Below are 16,352 nucleotides of genomic sequence, written 5' to 3'. Positions count from 1 at the left end.
CTGGAAGGTTAGCAAACCCCTGGGCCTGCTGTTCAGGTAATACTTTGATGACCTGCTTAACATGGTCTCTTAAGTATTGACAGACTCCAATCGCTGCTACTGCAGGTTGGGCCACTGATCCTGCTAAGGAGAAAACATCCTTCAATAGGGATTCCATCCTTTTATCTACAGGATCCCTGAGCATCTGAGCATTGTCTACAGGACAAGTCAGGCTATTATTTACGGAGGAAATGGCGGCATCAATAGCCGGTATTCCCCACATTTTAATAAACTTTTCTTCCATCAGATAAAGTGTTGAAAACTTTCTCGGCGGAAAAAAACGTTTGTCTGGGTGATCCCACTCAGAATAAATAAGCTTTTCAAGTAAAGTATGAACAGGAAAAGCATGTGCTGCTTGGAAAGGTTTCAGTGACCCCAAAGCAGAAGAGGATTCTTTAGCAGTTTCAGGTATGGGCAACTTAAATGTGGAGCGGACCAATCCAGTGAGGATCTGCACTAAGACTTTCTCCTCTTGGGAAGTCGCAGAGGGTCCCTCTCCACCTGAATCCTCCGAAGAGGAATCATCCATCCCATCCCGATCCTCTGAAAGGGATTCATCTCCTTTATCCCAGAGCTCCTCTGTCTGAGGGTCTTGGGGAACAGAGGAAAGCCTAGTGCGTTTTCTTCCACTGAGTGAAGACGTAATCACAGCCATTAATCTTTCCTCTAGACCATTAATGGTTGAGGAAAAAACCTCTTGTGTAATATATACAGGGGCTGAAGTGCCAGAAGCAGGTGTAGCCCCTGACCCCAATGGCTCTCCCTGGCTAGCCGTCCCTGGCCCATCTTTAGGGGGGGAGGATGCTGCCGACAGGGGGCCCTCAGAACCTGAACGAGATCCCCTAGTGTCTCTGGTTCCTGGGGTGCTTGAACCTCTTCTACCCATAGTGCAAAGCAACAAGGTGTGAGGTATACAAATGAACACTGCCCGCTGAGCGATGTAGTCTGGCTAAAAGCCTTGCTACCCAATGCTCAGTCTGGTGTTACTTCAGTAAATGCTGCCTAGGAGAATGCCTGTGTCCCACCTTACATGCGACCGTCAGCTCTGTGTCTCTCAGAAGGCTGAGTGCACCTGTACAGAGTGCCTTTAATAGCCTGCAGCTGGCCTGAGTGGGAGTCTAAACACTCTGTGCTGACATCCCGCCCCCTCCTCTACCGCCCCCCCCCTCGAGTTTTGAAAAAAACGAGCGCTTCCCGTACTGCCGACTCTCCTGTCATGCTTCTGGAGAAAAGGCAGGGGATGGGGGGGGGGGAGGAGGGAGACTGGTAACAAGATCTGCCTGAACGGCTATCTTCAGAGATGGTGGCCATTAGGCCGCAGAGCCCGGGTGGTATAACCACTTTCTAGACCCCTGTGGCCCCTCTCTAGCCTGGGGGGAACATTCAAACATGAGAAATCCCCCTTTCCACCTTACCTGCTTGCAGCCTGCTTTGAGATGCTGGGACATAATCAGCACTGAACACCTGAGACAGTCAGTCAGCATGTGTAGGTTTGTGCTCTTGGCAGCCCCCGGTGGTCACAATAGGCATAGCATGCATTTACCTTAAAGGAGAAAAGCCACTAGAACTCAAAAATTCTGTGGAATCTCCTCTTACCTTATCCAGCCGCAGGGTGCTGTCTACACAGACCCAATCTTCACCTCTCAAGGTGGGCTCCGTTTGAAAAAAACGTCAGAGACTGGGGCCCCCATCAGTAGGGGGATCCAACAGTTCTGGGACCGTAAAGCACCTCGCCAGAAATTAGGAAGTTTAAAGCCATTTTCTGATCTGCGGGGTCCAGCTCTCTAAAAAGAGAAGCATTATGGGTAAAACCTCGTTTCTTCGGACACGAGGCCCGGGTATCATTCAATTCGGCCATTAAAAGACACTTTGAATGGATCCGGTTCGCCTGGCTTGCCCCAGTATAGGACATCAGGATATTCCCTTTGGAGCTCAGCACAGGACATCTTTACATGTCCATCACCTAAGACACTGGCGTAAAAACTGAGGTATCCCTGCAAGGGGGAGGGATTATATAGGGGGTTGAACTTCCTGATAGGGTGTGCCAGTGTCCAATCACCAGTGATACCTATATAACCCATCAGTAATTACTGTGGCTCTGTGTCCCGTGATGTTCGAGAAAGAAAATAGATTTTTTGTGGCTGGAGCTACACTTTAAAAATGTACCAGTTCAAAATTACAAACAGATTCTACTTAACAACAAACCTACAGTCCCTGTCTTGTTTGCACCGCCTGTATACTGCTGTTCAGAGTATATAGGGCCTCGGGGCCCCACGCCTTTCCTTTTTTTAATTTGGGTGCAGGGTTCCCCTTAATATCTATACAAGACCCAAAGGGCCTGGTAATGGACTGGGGGGGGTACCCATGCCGTTTGTCTCACTGATTTTCATCCTTATTGCCGGGAGCAAACATTACATTAAAGCCGCAAGCAATTTTAAGTGACTTTTATTCCTTTACAAATGTAATTTCGTGCAGGGACTGTTCTAAGCACGGGAAACACGTGCCACTTTACAGGCATGCTATAGACACCACCCAGGTACAATATTTAAAGGAATATTTCACTTTTTTTTTCACTTTAAGCATCATTAAAATCACTGCTCCCGAAAAAACTGTCGTTATTAAAACTTTTTTTTGCATTGATACATGTCCCCTGGGGCAGGACCCGGGTCCCCAAACCCTTTTTAGGGCAATAACTTGCATATTAGCCTTTAAAATTAGCACTTTTGATTTTGAACGTTCGAGTCTCATAGACTTTAACGGGGTTCTAAAGTTTGCGCGAACTTTCGGTCCGTTCGCATGTTCTGGTGCGAACCGAACCAGGGAGTGTTCGGCTTATCCCTAGTTAGGGTTGCAGAACTTGCTGTCATCCTTATAGAGTCTGCGGATGCATCTGAAATATAAGCTACAGCCGCTGAAAAGGTCGTGAAGGAATCAAGAATTTCTTGCTTGGGTGAATCTGCTATTATATGAGCCTTAAGCTGGTTTACCCAATATTCCATATTTCTAGAGACACAAGCAGTCGCCAGTGCTGGCTTGAGATTGCCCATGGTGGATTGCCAAGCTCTTTTAAGTTCTTAATCCATCCTTTTGTCTATGGGATCCTTTAATATTCCCATATCCTTGAATGCCAGGTCAGTTGTCCTTGAAACCTGGGAAAAGGCTGCACCGAGTTTTGGAACTTTATTCCAAAGCGCCGCTGGGTCTTTATCAAATGTAAAACGCCTTTTATGGGCTTTTTGGAAAAAAGGCTTTCTTTCTGGTTCTAGAGGCTTGTGAGGTAGATGGTTGACTTAAGGATGGATTTGCCAGTCAAGAGCGAAATGATTGAATGGTGGCATCCAGTTCTTTTTTAACTGATGCAATCAAATTGCTGCATGCGGAAGAAGCTTCCTCTTTAACTAGAGAGTCAATGCATATTTGACATAGTGTCTTCTTCCAGCCTTCAGGTAATTTTGCTTTGCATGAAGGGCATTTCCTTTTAACCACTGGGTGAGAGCTCTTGGCCTGCCGTGACACAAAAGGAACACAAGACAAAAAAAAACCATCCCAGTCAACCTTAATCCTTCAAATATGCTCACCACAGGTGCACAGTGAGAAACAACAGAAGCCCTGTGTGCCCAGACAGGCCCCTGCCACCGGGGGGGATAAACTAGAGAGATAGAGAGAGAGACCCCAAAGTAAATAGGGCAATACGCACATCTGCCCCTTACCTGGGCCTTGCTGGTGCCTGTCCCACTTGCTGAATCCATCGTGGTGCTGCTGCGCTGTTTGTGGCTAGAACACCTAGGAATATAGGCACCAGATCCGCTCCTCCCCCTGCGGCGGAAAGGACACTGCACGCCTGCTCCTTGGATTCCGCCCATTTCCAGATACCTCACTTCCGAGGAGGTCACCTGACTGCAAGTGCTCAGATGGCGGTGGTGGCGTTCCAGAGAGGCGTGCAGAACTGAAAACAATGATGTCCGCCACCAGCCTCCCCGCCTCCTAGGAGCGGCGTCCCCTGAAGTAGTACCGGCTCTCCTTAAGCACTCAAGAGGGAGAAGAAGCCCATCCAGCAGCTCTCTGTGGAATGGGAGGAATGGGCTCTCTGAGGTAGAAACAGTGGTCTCTGGCCTTTCAGGACAGCACCTAAGAGCTCCTGACTCCCCACTAGATGTTTCCAGCTGGATGAAACACAAAAACTGGCAACATGTGGGAAGGAGCCTCCTTTTAAAGATTTGGTGAAAGTTGTGTTTCCTGTTGGCAAGTGGAAGGAGCCACTCTCTCAGATGCTGTCCTGAAAGACGTTTACGGAAAAATCGGTTTTGCGTTTAGTCACACTTTAAAACAGCCTTACTGTATGTCCATATCCAGTGCTGGTTGCTCTAAACTTCTCCAAAGAATTTATTGTCTAAATAGATGCCTCCAGCAAATGTTTAGCAGCTGTTCTGCGCCAAAGGTCAACGGGGAAGGACTCCCCATAGTCCTTCTCATTAGGAAGTTGACAGCCGCCGAGTAAAATTACACTGCAGTGGAGGAAGAGTGCCTGGCCATTGGGCTTTAGACTCCCTATGCTATTTTCCCATTGGCAGGAATTTTTTTCTGTTCACGGAACAACTTAAATAACTTTAATAACTGTAATGTATAATAACTGTATAATGTAAATATGTAACACGCTTTGTTCTGCATACCGTATGTGTTGGGGCAGCCATCTAGGTAGGATTTATTTTCTGCAAAAGTAGGGAGTTTATATTGAAGTTTTAAAAGACAAGAAAAAACTTACACGCTGCCAGATGACAAACAAAAAAGAGCTGCCGCAAACACCCCAATGTGATCCCACACTTCTAATAAAACAGAAAATGATTCTGCGCTATTCCCTAAGTAGTAAAAAGTGATAATAAACACACTACGGAGGTGGCGGCCCCCCTGCAAAATGAGACTAAGGAAAGAATGGATAAGTGATATACTTGTGTATATCTAGACACGAAAAAGTGCAAAAATCATTAAACAAATACAATAAACACCCTCCAGGGGTGCCACAATCTAATATCAAAAATTGGTGAAAGCAATGCACAGTGATGTACTGAAATTGGTAAAAGCAATGCAGAGTGATGCAATAACATGAGGAAAAAAATAACACAGTGAGTATCTGTGTACAACAATAGCAAAATTAACAATAGTGCTTCAAAATATCAATAAACAGGCATAAATGATAAATAATAAATGTCCGTGAGTAAACATAAAATCTTCAAGTAGAAAAATGGTGCTTGTCCATAACACACACCCGTGCTTCATTAAACAAAATGTGACTGTGATCCTCCACCAGCCTGCATGCACACTCACCTCCAGCAAAGACCCCCAAGGGTTAGATAACACTTTGCAATCAAACTCCAGTATTGCCCACTCAGCTTGTTCCGGATTTAAGTAGATCCAGTCAATTCTTCAGTAAGCTCAGATAAAAAGCTAAAAATAAATAAAACAAGGACTTTTATAGTTCAGTAGTTTATTAAAAAGGACACAATAAAACACCATTTACAAAGGTATAAGAGTCATCAGACTCAATAATGCATCAAAGGAGAATCAATATTGCCAACTTTTGGTCTACATAGGAAATAATGTCACCCACTTCTGTTCCTACGCGTTACGTCACATGACTTCATCAGGGAGTAGGGCAGCATAATTTTCTGTTGCTATACTGAAGTTTTACCTTTTAGATCAAATGAAAACCATTGAAGTACATGGGGAAAACCAAATGAAGGATTTGGTTTTCGAGTAACCATAGCAAAGGGATCTCACCTATTGGTGGCATCTCGCACCTCCCCACTCAAACACTCCTATTGCAACAACTGATAACAGGATGTGGGCAGGCACAACACATTTCAGGATCCTCATTCCCTCTGTCATGTTTTAATAAAGGGGCAGGGTGCCTAAAATGTCATTTCTGGCCAGTAATTTAGACTCTGTACATTTTGGTCCATAAGTGTGTAATTTGTGAGCAATTGACATGACACATTACATTTATACATATTTATGAGCTGCAGATCTCCCCACCACCATTTTGCTGCCACTTTATTGAACTTGATTGACGTTTATGTGGCAAATATTTTATATTCACCTGCTCTATGCAGTGGTTTTGCACAGAGCAGCCCAGATTCTTGGGTCCCATGCTGGCACTCATGGCCCCTCCCTCCTGCTGGGTGCCCCCCATAGCAATCAGCTTGCTCTGGGGGCACCCAAGCAGGCGCACTCCGAGCCATAGCTCTGTGTGTCCATGCACACACAGAGCTGCCGCTCGGCTCGACCACACCCCCTCCGTCTCCTGGTTGGCTTTTGGCAGTAGCGGGAGCTATTGGCTCCCACCGCTGTCAATCACAGTCAGGAGTGCGAGTCCCCGGAGAGCCTAGGCTCTCATGGACATCGCTTGATTGAGAGGGGGCTCAGTTGAGTAATAGGGAGGACTGAGAGGGCTGCTGCACACAGAAGGTTTATAGAATGCATGAAGACAAAAAACCTTGTGCTTTATCAACTACTTTAACTCTAAATTAAATAATCGTAACTATCCCAAAGATCCTCCTCCCCCATCCAGAAAAAAAACAAAGAAAAGGGAGTAGACTTTTTTTCCAAGCAAATTACATGGTTTATATAACTGAATTTCCCCTACAGCCGAAATGGAAAAGTGGCACTGGCCCTACTACTTGTGGGATGAACACTAGTGTAGTTTATACTACCAAGATAGTGAGTAAAGCAATCCCAAAATAGGCAACAATAGGTGTAATGAAAAACATCTCTACATTCGCCTATTAGTGTAAATTAGCACAAAACATATATGACTAAATCAATACATAATTAGTATACCCTTGATGAGTGTAGCAACAAAAACCAAAAACCTGCATAAAAAGTCACATAACATAACTCAAAAAGCCTGTGACACATCAATATTCTTAACACCCCGTGATATCTAAGTGCGCTGGTGTCACGCTTTCAGCACACCAGGAAATATACATATAATGAAAAGAACTGAAAAAACTGGAGAAACAAAATATAATAAATCAGTGTAAAAAGTGCAAAAAATACAAAATATATATATATAAAAGTGAAAAGTGAAAGTCCACATATGATGTGAAAAATGAGAAGGCAATTCTGAAAAAATAAAAGTGTCTCCACTTGATAGTGCTGCAAATCCAAGTGTCCACCACACCTCAGTGACCTGACTCCACTCCCCTGTGAATTTCAAACTCACCAGCAATAAAGGCCTCCCACTCTCGTGTTTGGCCCAAAATAAGCCTCAACCCACTCTTATAGGGGTTAAACAGTGCCACTGTTATCCACCGCTAATATTCCAGACTCTCTCCTCAGGGTGATGTTGCTCCAATAGTGTAGTATCGTTTTAAAAGAATTTATTCAACACTAAAACAAACTCCAATAAACTCACATGGTGGACAAAAACAATGGGCAAATCGATACATGGCAGCCAGTTGATATCACAGCGAAGCATGCAGCAGACAGTGATTTAACAGTACATGGCCACGGCGGACCCAGGGAGTATGAACGCCGATGACAGTCTTACCAGCCCACAGCAGACAACCCTCCGCGTCCATACACTGATCCTCGCTCCGTGCCCGTCTCTCCTTCCTCCTTCACTCCCCCTTCTAACTCACGTGTAGGATTGCTGCGTAGCCATGTCCCAACATGTTTCATCACTGGGACTTAGTCATGGGGTTGCAACCCCATGACTAAGTCCCAGTGACAAAACATGTCATTGTAATTCAATTAAGTGTATGTTATTATTATCTCCTTATAAACTACTTGGAGTTTTTATGCATTAAATCCAATTTTTTAGTGTGTTAATAATATATTATATTAATATAATTATATGTTAAATCTGATGTTAATTTTTTTTAGTTCAAGTCCTTTTTATTGATTTCAGTTAGGGAAAAAGAACAGTGATACAAGTACCCATGCAGGGGCCACAGTGTCAGAAAGAGAATATAAACGTTTATAAGAGCAAGAACAAGCAAATATAACAAATGTGATTCCATTCCCAAAGCAGTATATTCATGACAATACCCTGAAAGGTAAGGGACCTCTGGGTTACCTATTGTCAGTTCCAAAGTCGAGGAGCTTGGAATCCAGGAATAGATGCATAAGATGAAGACAATTAAAAAAGACTAGGAGGAAGAACAATAAATAAGGGGGGGGAAGAGGGGGATAAAATCCCCACTGATGCTATATTTAAATATCTTAATTCATGGCTCTCATAAAGAGGACATTGTAATAGGTTGGACTTGATGGACTTGTGTCTTTTTTCAACCTCACCTACTATGTAACTATGTAATTGCTTCAATGAGCATTGCCTATAGATAGATGCATACATGTGTTTGGACCCTAAAGTGTAAGTTCAGCTTTACAGAAAAGCACAGCAGCTGTTGCAGCTGCTGAGCTTATCATAGGAGACAGTATATGCTGCGCATGTGTGTCCAAAAAGAATGGAACAACGCTCCCTCCCATGGCATTTGGGGTCCTTAATATTAGTGCCAATGGCTGCTCCATCGCTCCAATAACTGGCTGCACAGGATTTGAATAAAAAAAAATCTAAATGTAATTGTGGACTTCGTTCCCAACCGGGCCATAGTAAAATGACGTCCTACGGTGGAATACTGAGGTTATGGCTGCTGCAGTATGCCATAACCCCGGTATTGTTTTTTTCAGCCGGCAATTCTCTAACCGCTAAAAGTGATATGAGCAATTAATTAGCCGCTGGATCACTTTAAGAAACGACAGGAGGGGGTCGCCAATCCCTTAAATCCCATGACATGTTGGGTATCTGTTTACTCGGTGTATATAGGGATGAGCCGTACACCCCCCAGTTCAGTTCGCACCAGAACATGCGAACAGACCAAAAGTTCGCACTAACGTTAGAACCCCATTGAAGTCTATGGGACTCGAACGTTTGAAATAAAAAGTGCTAATTTTAAAGGCTAATTTGCATGGTATTGTCCTAAAAAGGGTTTTGGGACCCGGGTCCTGCCCCAGGTGACATGGATCAATGCAAAAAAAAGTTTTAAAAACGGCCGTTTTTTCTGGAGCAGTGATTTTAATAATGCTTAAAGTGAAACAATAAAAGCGTAATATTCCTTTAAATTTTGTACCTGTTGAGTTTCTATAGTATGCCTGTAAAGGGGTGCATGTTTCCCATGTTTAGAACAGTCTGACAGCAAAATGACATTTCAATGGAAAAAAAGTCATTTAAAACTACTCGCGGCTATTAATGAATTGCCGGTTCGACAATACACATAACAGTTCATTGATAAAAACAGCATGGGAATTCCCCACAGGGGAACCCTGAACCAAAATTTAAAAAAAAATGACGTGGGGGGTCCCCCTAAATTCCATACCAGGCCCTTCAGGTCTGGTATGGATATTAAGGGGAACCCCGCGCCAAAATTTTTTTAAAAATGGCGTGGGGTCCCCCTTAAAATCTATACCAGACCCTTATCTGAGCACGCAACCTGGCGGGCCGCAGGAAAAGAGGGGGGGACGAGAGAGCGCCCCCCCTCCTGAACCGTACCAGGCCACATTCCCTCAACATTGGGAGGGTGCGTTGGGGTAGCCCCCCAAAACACCTTGTCCCCATGTTGATGGGGACAAGGGTCTCATCCCCACAACCCTTGCCCGGTGGTTGTGGGGGTCTGCGGGCGGGGGGCTTATTGGTATCTGGAAGCCCCCTTTAACAAGGGGACCCCCAGATCCTGGCCCTCCCCCTGTGTGAAATGGTAAGGGGGTACAAAAGTACCCCCACCATTTCACAAAAAACTGTTAAAAATGACAAGAGACAGTTTTTGACAATTCCTTTATTTAAATGCTTCTTCTTTCTTCTATCTTCTATCTTCTTTCTTCTATCTTCTATCTTCCTTCGGTTTCTTCCTCCATCTTCTTCTTCTTCTGGTTCTTCTGGTTCTTCCTCTGATGTTCTCATCCGGCATCTTCCTCAGCGGCGCCTTCTTCTCTTCATCTTCTTTTCTCGGGCCGCTCCGCATCCACGATTGAATGGGAGGCTCCCGCTGTGTGACGCTTCTCTTCTGACGGTTCTTAAATGACGGAGGGCGGGGCCACCCGGTAACCCCGCCCCCTCTGACATCACGGGGAATGCCACAGGGAAGTCCCCATCAAGTCCCCGTGCATCAGAGGGGGGCGGGGTCCCTGGGTGGCCCCACCCTCCATTATTTAAGAACCGTCAGAAGAGGAGAAGCGTCACACAGCGGGAGCCTCCCATCCAATCATGGATGTGGAGCAGCCCGAGAAAAGAAGATGAAGAGAAGAAGGCGCCGCTGAGAAAGATGCCGGATGAGAACACCGGAGGAAGAACCAGAAGAACCAGAAGAAGAGGATGGAGGAAGAAACCGAAGGAAGATAGAAGATAGAAGAAAGAGGATAGAAGATAGAAGATAGAAGAAAGAAGAAGCATTTAAATAAAGAAATTGTCAAAAACTGTCTATTGTCATTTTTAACATTTTTGACAGTTTTTTATGAAATGGTAGGGGTACTTTACCATTTCACACAGGAGGGAGGGCCGGGATCTGGGGGTCCCCTTGTTAAAGGGGGCTTCCAGATTCCGATAAGCCCCCCGCCCGCAGACCCCCACAACCACCAGGCAAGGGTTGTGGGGATGAGGCCCTTGTCCCCATCAACATGGGGACAAGGTGTTTTGGGGGGCTACCCCAAAGCACCCTCCCAATGTTGAGGGCATGTGGCCTGGTACGGTTCAGGAGGAGGGGCGCTCTCTCGTCCCCCCCTCCTTTCCTGCGGCCTGCCAGGTTGCGTGCTCGGATAAGGGTCTGGTACGGATTTTTGGGAGTACCCCACGCCATTTTTTTTTAAATTTTGGCGCAGGGTTCCCCTTAAAATCCATACCAGACCTGAAGTGTCTGGTCCAGATTTTGAGGGGGACCCCACGCCATTTTTTTAAAAATTTTGGCCGGGTTTCCCCTTAATACCCCATGTCATTTTTTTTTTATTTTGGTTTGGGGTTCCCCTGTGGGGAATTCCCATGCCACTTTTATCAATGAACTGTTATGTGTATTGTCGGACCGGCAATTCATTAATAGCCGCGAGTAGTTTTAAATGACTTTTTTTCCTTTGAAATGTCATTTTGCTGTCAGACTGTTCTAAACATGGGAAACATGCGCCCCTTTACAGGCATACTATAGAAACTCAACAGGTACGAAATTTAAAGGAATATTACACTTTTATTGTTTCACTTTAAAGGGTTTGTAAAGATACATTTTTTTTTTTAAATAACAAACATGTCATACTTATCTTCACTGTGCAGCTCGTTCTGCACAGAGTGGCCCCGAACCTGCTCTTCTGGGGTCCCTCGGCGGCTGTTTCAGCTCCTCCCCGCAAGAACTAACCACCTTAATGCGAGCTCCCTCGCATGGTGGTTAGTTATTGCGGGCGCGCTCCCGTGATACAGCCGGCGGCTATAGCCGCTCACTGTATAGCCCCGCCCCCCGGCACGCCGCGTCATTGGATGTGATTGACAGCAGCGCGAGCCAATGGCTGCGCTGCTTTCAATCCATCCACTGTAGCCAATCAGCTGCAATAGAGATGACGGGAGCGAGCGGCTGAGTTTCGAGGTGTCAGGTAAGTAAAACAGGGGGGGCTGGGGGCGGCGGTATTGTCAAAAGTTTTTTCACCTTAATGCATATAATGCATTAAGGTGAAAAATGTTTTACCTTTACAACCCCTTTAAGCATTATTAAAATCACTGCTCCCGAAAAAACGGCCATTTTTAAAACTTTTTTTTGCATTGATCCATGTCCCCTGGGGCAGGACCCAGGTCCCCAAACACTTTTTATGACAATACCATGCATATAAGCCTTTAAAATTAGCACTTTTGATTTCTCCCATAGACTTGTAAAGGGTCTTCCGCGGCTTTCGAATTTGCCGCGAACACCCCAAATTGTTCGCTGTTCAGCAAACTGCCATCCCTAGTGGCATAAAAAACTGCAACAACTGCCCTTTTATTCTCTAGGGCCTATAAAAACAACACTTTAGTGGTTGCCACTATTTATCATGAGCTGGACTCAAAGATCTACGACTTTTTCTTTGTACCCAAGAGGCCTATTTCGCTCAAATATTGTTTTCAAATCTGTCTAAGCCTGGGGTTCACAATAGCGTGCTCTCAGAGATCGCATGTGATTCGCACAAAGAAAAAGAAAAAGTCGTAGATCTTTGCGTTCAGCTCATGATAAAATAGGGCAAACACAAAAGTATTGCGTTTGTATTTTTGCACAGTGTATCTATATATATACAGCCTTATGCAAAAGTTTAGGAACCCCTGACAATTTCCATGATTGTCATTTATAAATATTTGGGTGTTTGGATCAGCAATTTCATTTTGATCTATCAAATAACTGAAGGACACAGTAATATTTCAGTAGTGAAATGAGGTTTATTGGATTAACAGAAAATGCGCAATATGCATCAAAACAAAATTAGACAGGTGCATAAATTTGGGCACCCTTTTCATTTTGTTGATTTGAATACCTGTAACTACTTAGCACTGATTAATTCGAACACACAATTGGTTTGGTGAGCTCATTAAGCCTTGAACTTCATAGACAGGTACATCCAATCATGAGAAAAGGTATTTAAGGTGGCCAATTGCAAGTTGTTGTTCTCTTTGACTCTCCTCTGAAGAGTGGCAACATGGGGGCCTCAAAACAACTCTCAAATGACCTGAAAACAAAGATTGTTCTACATTATGGTTTAGGGGAAGGCTATAAAAAGTTATCGCAGAGATATAAGCTGTCAGTGTCCACTGTGAGGAACATAGTGAGGAAATGGAAGACCACAGGCACAGTTCTTGTTAAGGCCAGAAGTGGCAGGCCACATAAAATATTGGAGAGGCAAAGGCGAAGAATGGTGTGAACGGTCAAAAACAGCCCACGGACCACCTCCAAAGACCTACAACATCAACTTGCTGCAGATGGTGTCACTGTGCATCCTTCAACAATTCAGCGCACTTTGCACAGGGAGAAGCTGTATGGGAGAGTGATGTGAAAGAAGCCTTTTCTGCAAACACACCACAAACGGAGGTATGCAAACGCACATTTGGACAAGCCAGCTTCATTTTGGAATAAGGTGCTGTGGACTGATGAAACAAAGATTGAGTTATTTGATCATAACAAGGGGCGTTCTGCATAGCAGCAAAAGAACACAGCATTCCAAGAAAAACACTTGCTACCCACAGTAAAATTTGGTGGAGGTTCCATCATGCTGTGGGGCCGTGTGGCCAGTGCCGGTACTGGGAATCTGGTTAAAGTTGAGGGTTGCATGGATTCCACTTAATATCAGCAGATTCTTGATAATAATGTTGAGGAATCAGTCACAAAGTTGAAGTTATGCCGGGGCTGGATATTTCAACAAAACAACGACCCAAAACACTGCTCAAAATCTAACTCTGGCATTTATGCAGAGGAACAAGTACAATGTTCTGGAATGGCCATCCCAGTCCCTAGACCTGAATATCATTTAACATCTGTGGGGTGATTTAAAGCGGGCTGTCCATGCTCAGGAACCATCAAACCTAACTGAACTGGAGATGTTTTGTAAGGAGGAATGGTCCAAAATACATTCATCCAGAATCCAGACACTCATTACAGGCTATAGGAAGCGTCTAGAGGCTGTTATTTCTGCTGTTTCTGTTAATCCAATAAACCTCATTTCACTACTGGAATATTACTGTGTCCTTCAGTTATTTGATAGATCAAAGTGAAATTGCTGATCCAAACACCCAAATATTTATAAATGACAATCATGGAAATTGTCAGGGGTTCCTAAACTTTTGCATACGACTGTGTGTGTGTATATGTATATATATATATATATATATATGTGTGTGTGTGTGTGTATAGATACACTGTGCAAAAATACAAGCGCAACACTTTTGTGTTTGCCCTATATTATCATGAGCTGAACGCAAAAATCTACGATTTTTTTCTTTTTCTTTGTGCGAATCACATGCGATCTCTGAGAGCACGCTATTGTAAACCCCAGGCTTAGACAGATTTGTAAACAATATTTGAGAGAAATAGGCCTTTTGTGTACAAAGAAAAAGTTGTAGATCTTTGCGTTCAGCTCATGATACATAGGGGCAAACACAAAAGTGTTGCGTTTGTATTTTTGCACAGTGTATCTATCTATCTATATATATATATATAGATATATATATATATATATATATAATGTTTGGGGGTTCTAAGTAATTTTCTAGAAAAAAAAAATGATTTTACATGTATGAGAGAAGAGTCAGAATTGGCCTGCTAAGCAAGTGGTTTTAAACAGAAAGGGAGCTCTGGCTGGTAGCTAGGTGTAGCACACTGTGGGGTTGATTTACTAAAACTGGAGAGTGTAAAGTCTGGTGCAGCTGTGCATTGTAGCCAATCAGCTTGTTAAGTTAAGTTTTAACAAAAAAAACCTGGAAGCTGATTGGCTTGTATGCACACCTGCACCAGATTTTGCACTCTTCAGTTTTAGTAAATTAACCCCTGTGTTACTATACCCATATGGGACTACGTAGTGTTGCTTTTTGGTGAGGCTTCGTGTACACTGCTGCTGGTAAACGGACATTTAGCCCTGGTTCACACTACTGCGTGATTGAAATCATGCGAGTTCAGATGAACTTGCACGATTTAATTTCCGCATGTCAGTCCGACGATTTCAGAGACATCTGTGCAGTTTCCTGCACAGATGTCTATTGAAATCACAACTGAAATTGCCAAAAGTAGTACAGAAACTGCTTTTGGGAACACACAGTCAACGTCGTACCGATTTGGACGGTTCCATTGCGGGCAATAGCTGCCAATTTGGCATGCAATTTGACATGTCAAATCGCATGCCAAATTGCATCAATGTGAACCAGGGCTTAGGAGCAGCTGAGCGTTTTTTTCAGCTGCCCCTGAACTCTCCACTATGTTATCTTATCAGTACGTGTACACAGAGTCGTTTATGGTCATTTCTAGGCAGTTGAGTTTAGAAGCATTTTTTGGAAAGCAAAAAAATGCGTTCAAGGCGGATGTATACAGGCATTTGAAATGCCAAACGCCTGTAACAGCTTGTAAACGCGGTAACTCACGTTTAGCCGTGTTTCGTTTACAGGCGTTTTTAATTTTTGACTATTTGAAAAAAATGCTTCTAAACACAGCATGTAAACGTGGCAAAGCAGACGTTTTTTAACGTCGGTTACTATCTGTCAAGGTACGCCGTTCAGGTGAGGTTGTAAAACGTCCCGTGTACATTAAGCCTACAGGTGAATCTACACTTTAAAGGATGTACAATATTTTTCCAAGGAAGGTAAACACATATTTGAAAACTATAAATGAAGAATTGCGCTAGGTGCATAAATAGTGAAAAATTAATAAATCAATAATAAACAAAATAACTGTGATATGAGTCCTGCTGCTGGACACTATAACCTCGATATAAGGCAAAAAGATGTATGGATAATGAACAGTGCAGCGCTGGACATAAATCTAAATGAATAATTATACCAAATGATAATGATAATACCAATGAATAATAATAGCAACAATAAAAGTGACAATAAGCTAATAAGATGCTGTGAGCAATCTGTAATAATAATAATAGGCCACCAATGTATAAACACCCATCAGTGGAAAATATGTGTTCTTATAACCTAAAATATATTCTGAAACAATGTTGAAAATAAAAAATAAATAAAAAAAATATAAAAATAAAGTCCAAAAAATTTTCCAAAAAAGGTGTAAGATAAAGAGTGCAGGATCACGATCCAATAATCCACTCGATAGTGCCGCCCACCACCAGGAGAAAAAATGGAGGCTTACCAAAAAACCTGCGACCGCCCTTATTCAGGGGGGTCAAAACAGGCTTAGTAGATCACCGTTGATATCCTATTGGAACTGCAGCCGATGTCCCTCTGACCTCCTTCAATGATGGCTTGTCAGCAACAGCAGGAGACACTCAGGAGAGAATGATGGTGCCAGGATGGTTCATGCAGCAAACATTCCAGCAAGGATAGATCATAAAAAAGAGGGGACTCCAATAGTGCAGAGAACCAAGTTCCATTTATTTAAAAAAGGCAGATAAAATAGTAGATACACTGCATAAGATCGCATATATAATGCTAATAAAAAACCAGCAGGGAAACAGCAAAAAAACTCCACCGCCGTTTTAAATTGAAAACGCGCATGCGCGATGCGAGTTCACGTTGTGACCCTATGGCCGTTTCGTCACAACTGACGTCATCAGGGTTACGTCAAGTTACGCCGTTCAGGAGAGGTTGTAAAACG

General features: G+C 43.6%; 1 long non-coding RNA gene across 1 annotated transcript in view; it reads right to left on the bottom strand.

Annotated features, from left to right (window-relative positions):
- The window catches only part of LOC141110125 (uncharacterized), a 42,177-nt gene extending 34,503 nt beyond the window's left edge, over window positions 1-7,674 (bottom strand). Inside the window, exons 1-2 of the long non-coding RNA XR_012236243.1 lie at window positions 7,586-7,674; window positions 5,362-5,481 (exon numbers count right to left, since the gene is read on the bottom strand). This is a non-coding gene — a long non-coding RNA (uncharacterized lncRNA). The remainder of the gene's footprint in view (window positions 1-5,361; window positions 5,482-7,585) is intronic.
- Window positions 7,675-16,352: the final 8,678 nt, after the last annotated feature.

Source organism: Aquarana catesbeiana, linkage group LG10, assembly GCF_042186555.1.
Source record: "Aquarana catesbeiana isolate 2022-GZ linkage group LG10, ASM4218655v1, whole genome shotgun sequence".
Lineage (NCBI taxonomy): Eukaryota > Metazoa > Chordata > Amphibia > Anura > Ranidae > Aquarana > Aquarana catesbeiana.
The sequence above is the reverse complement of the archived record's forward strand: the minus strand, read 5'-3'. Positions and strand labels throughout refer to the sequence as shown.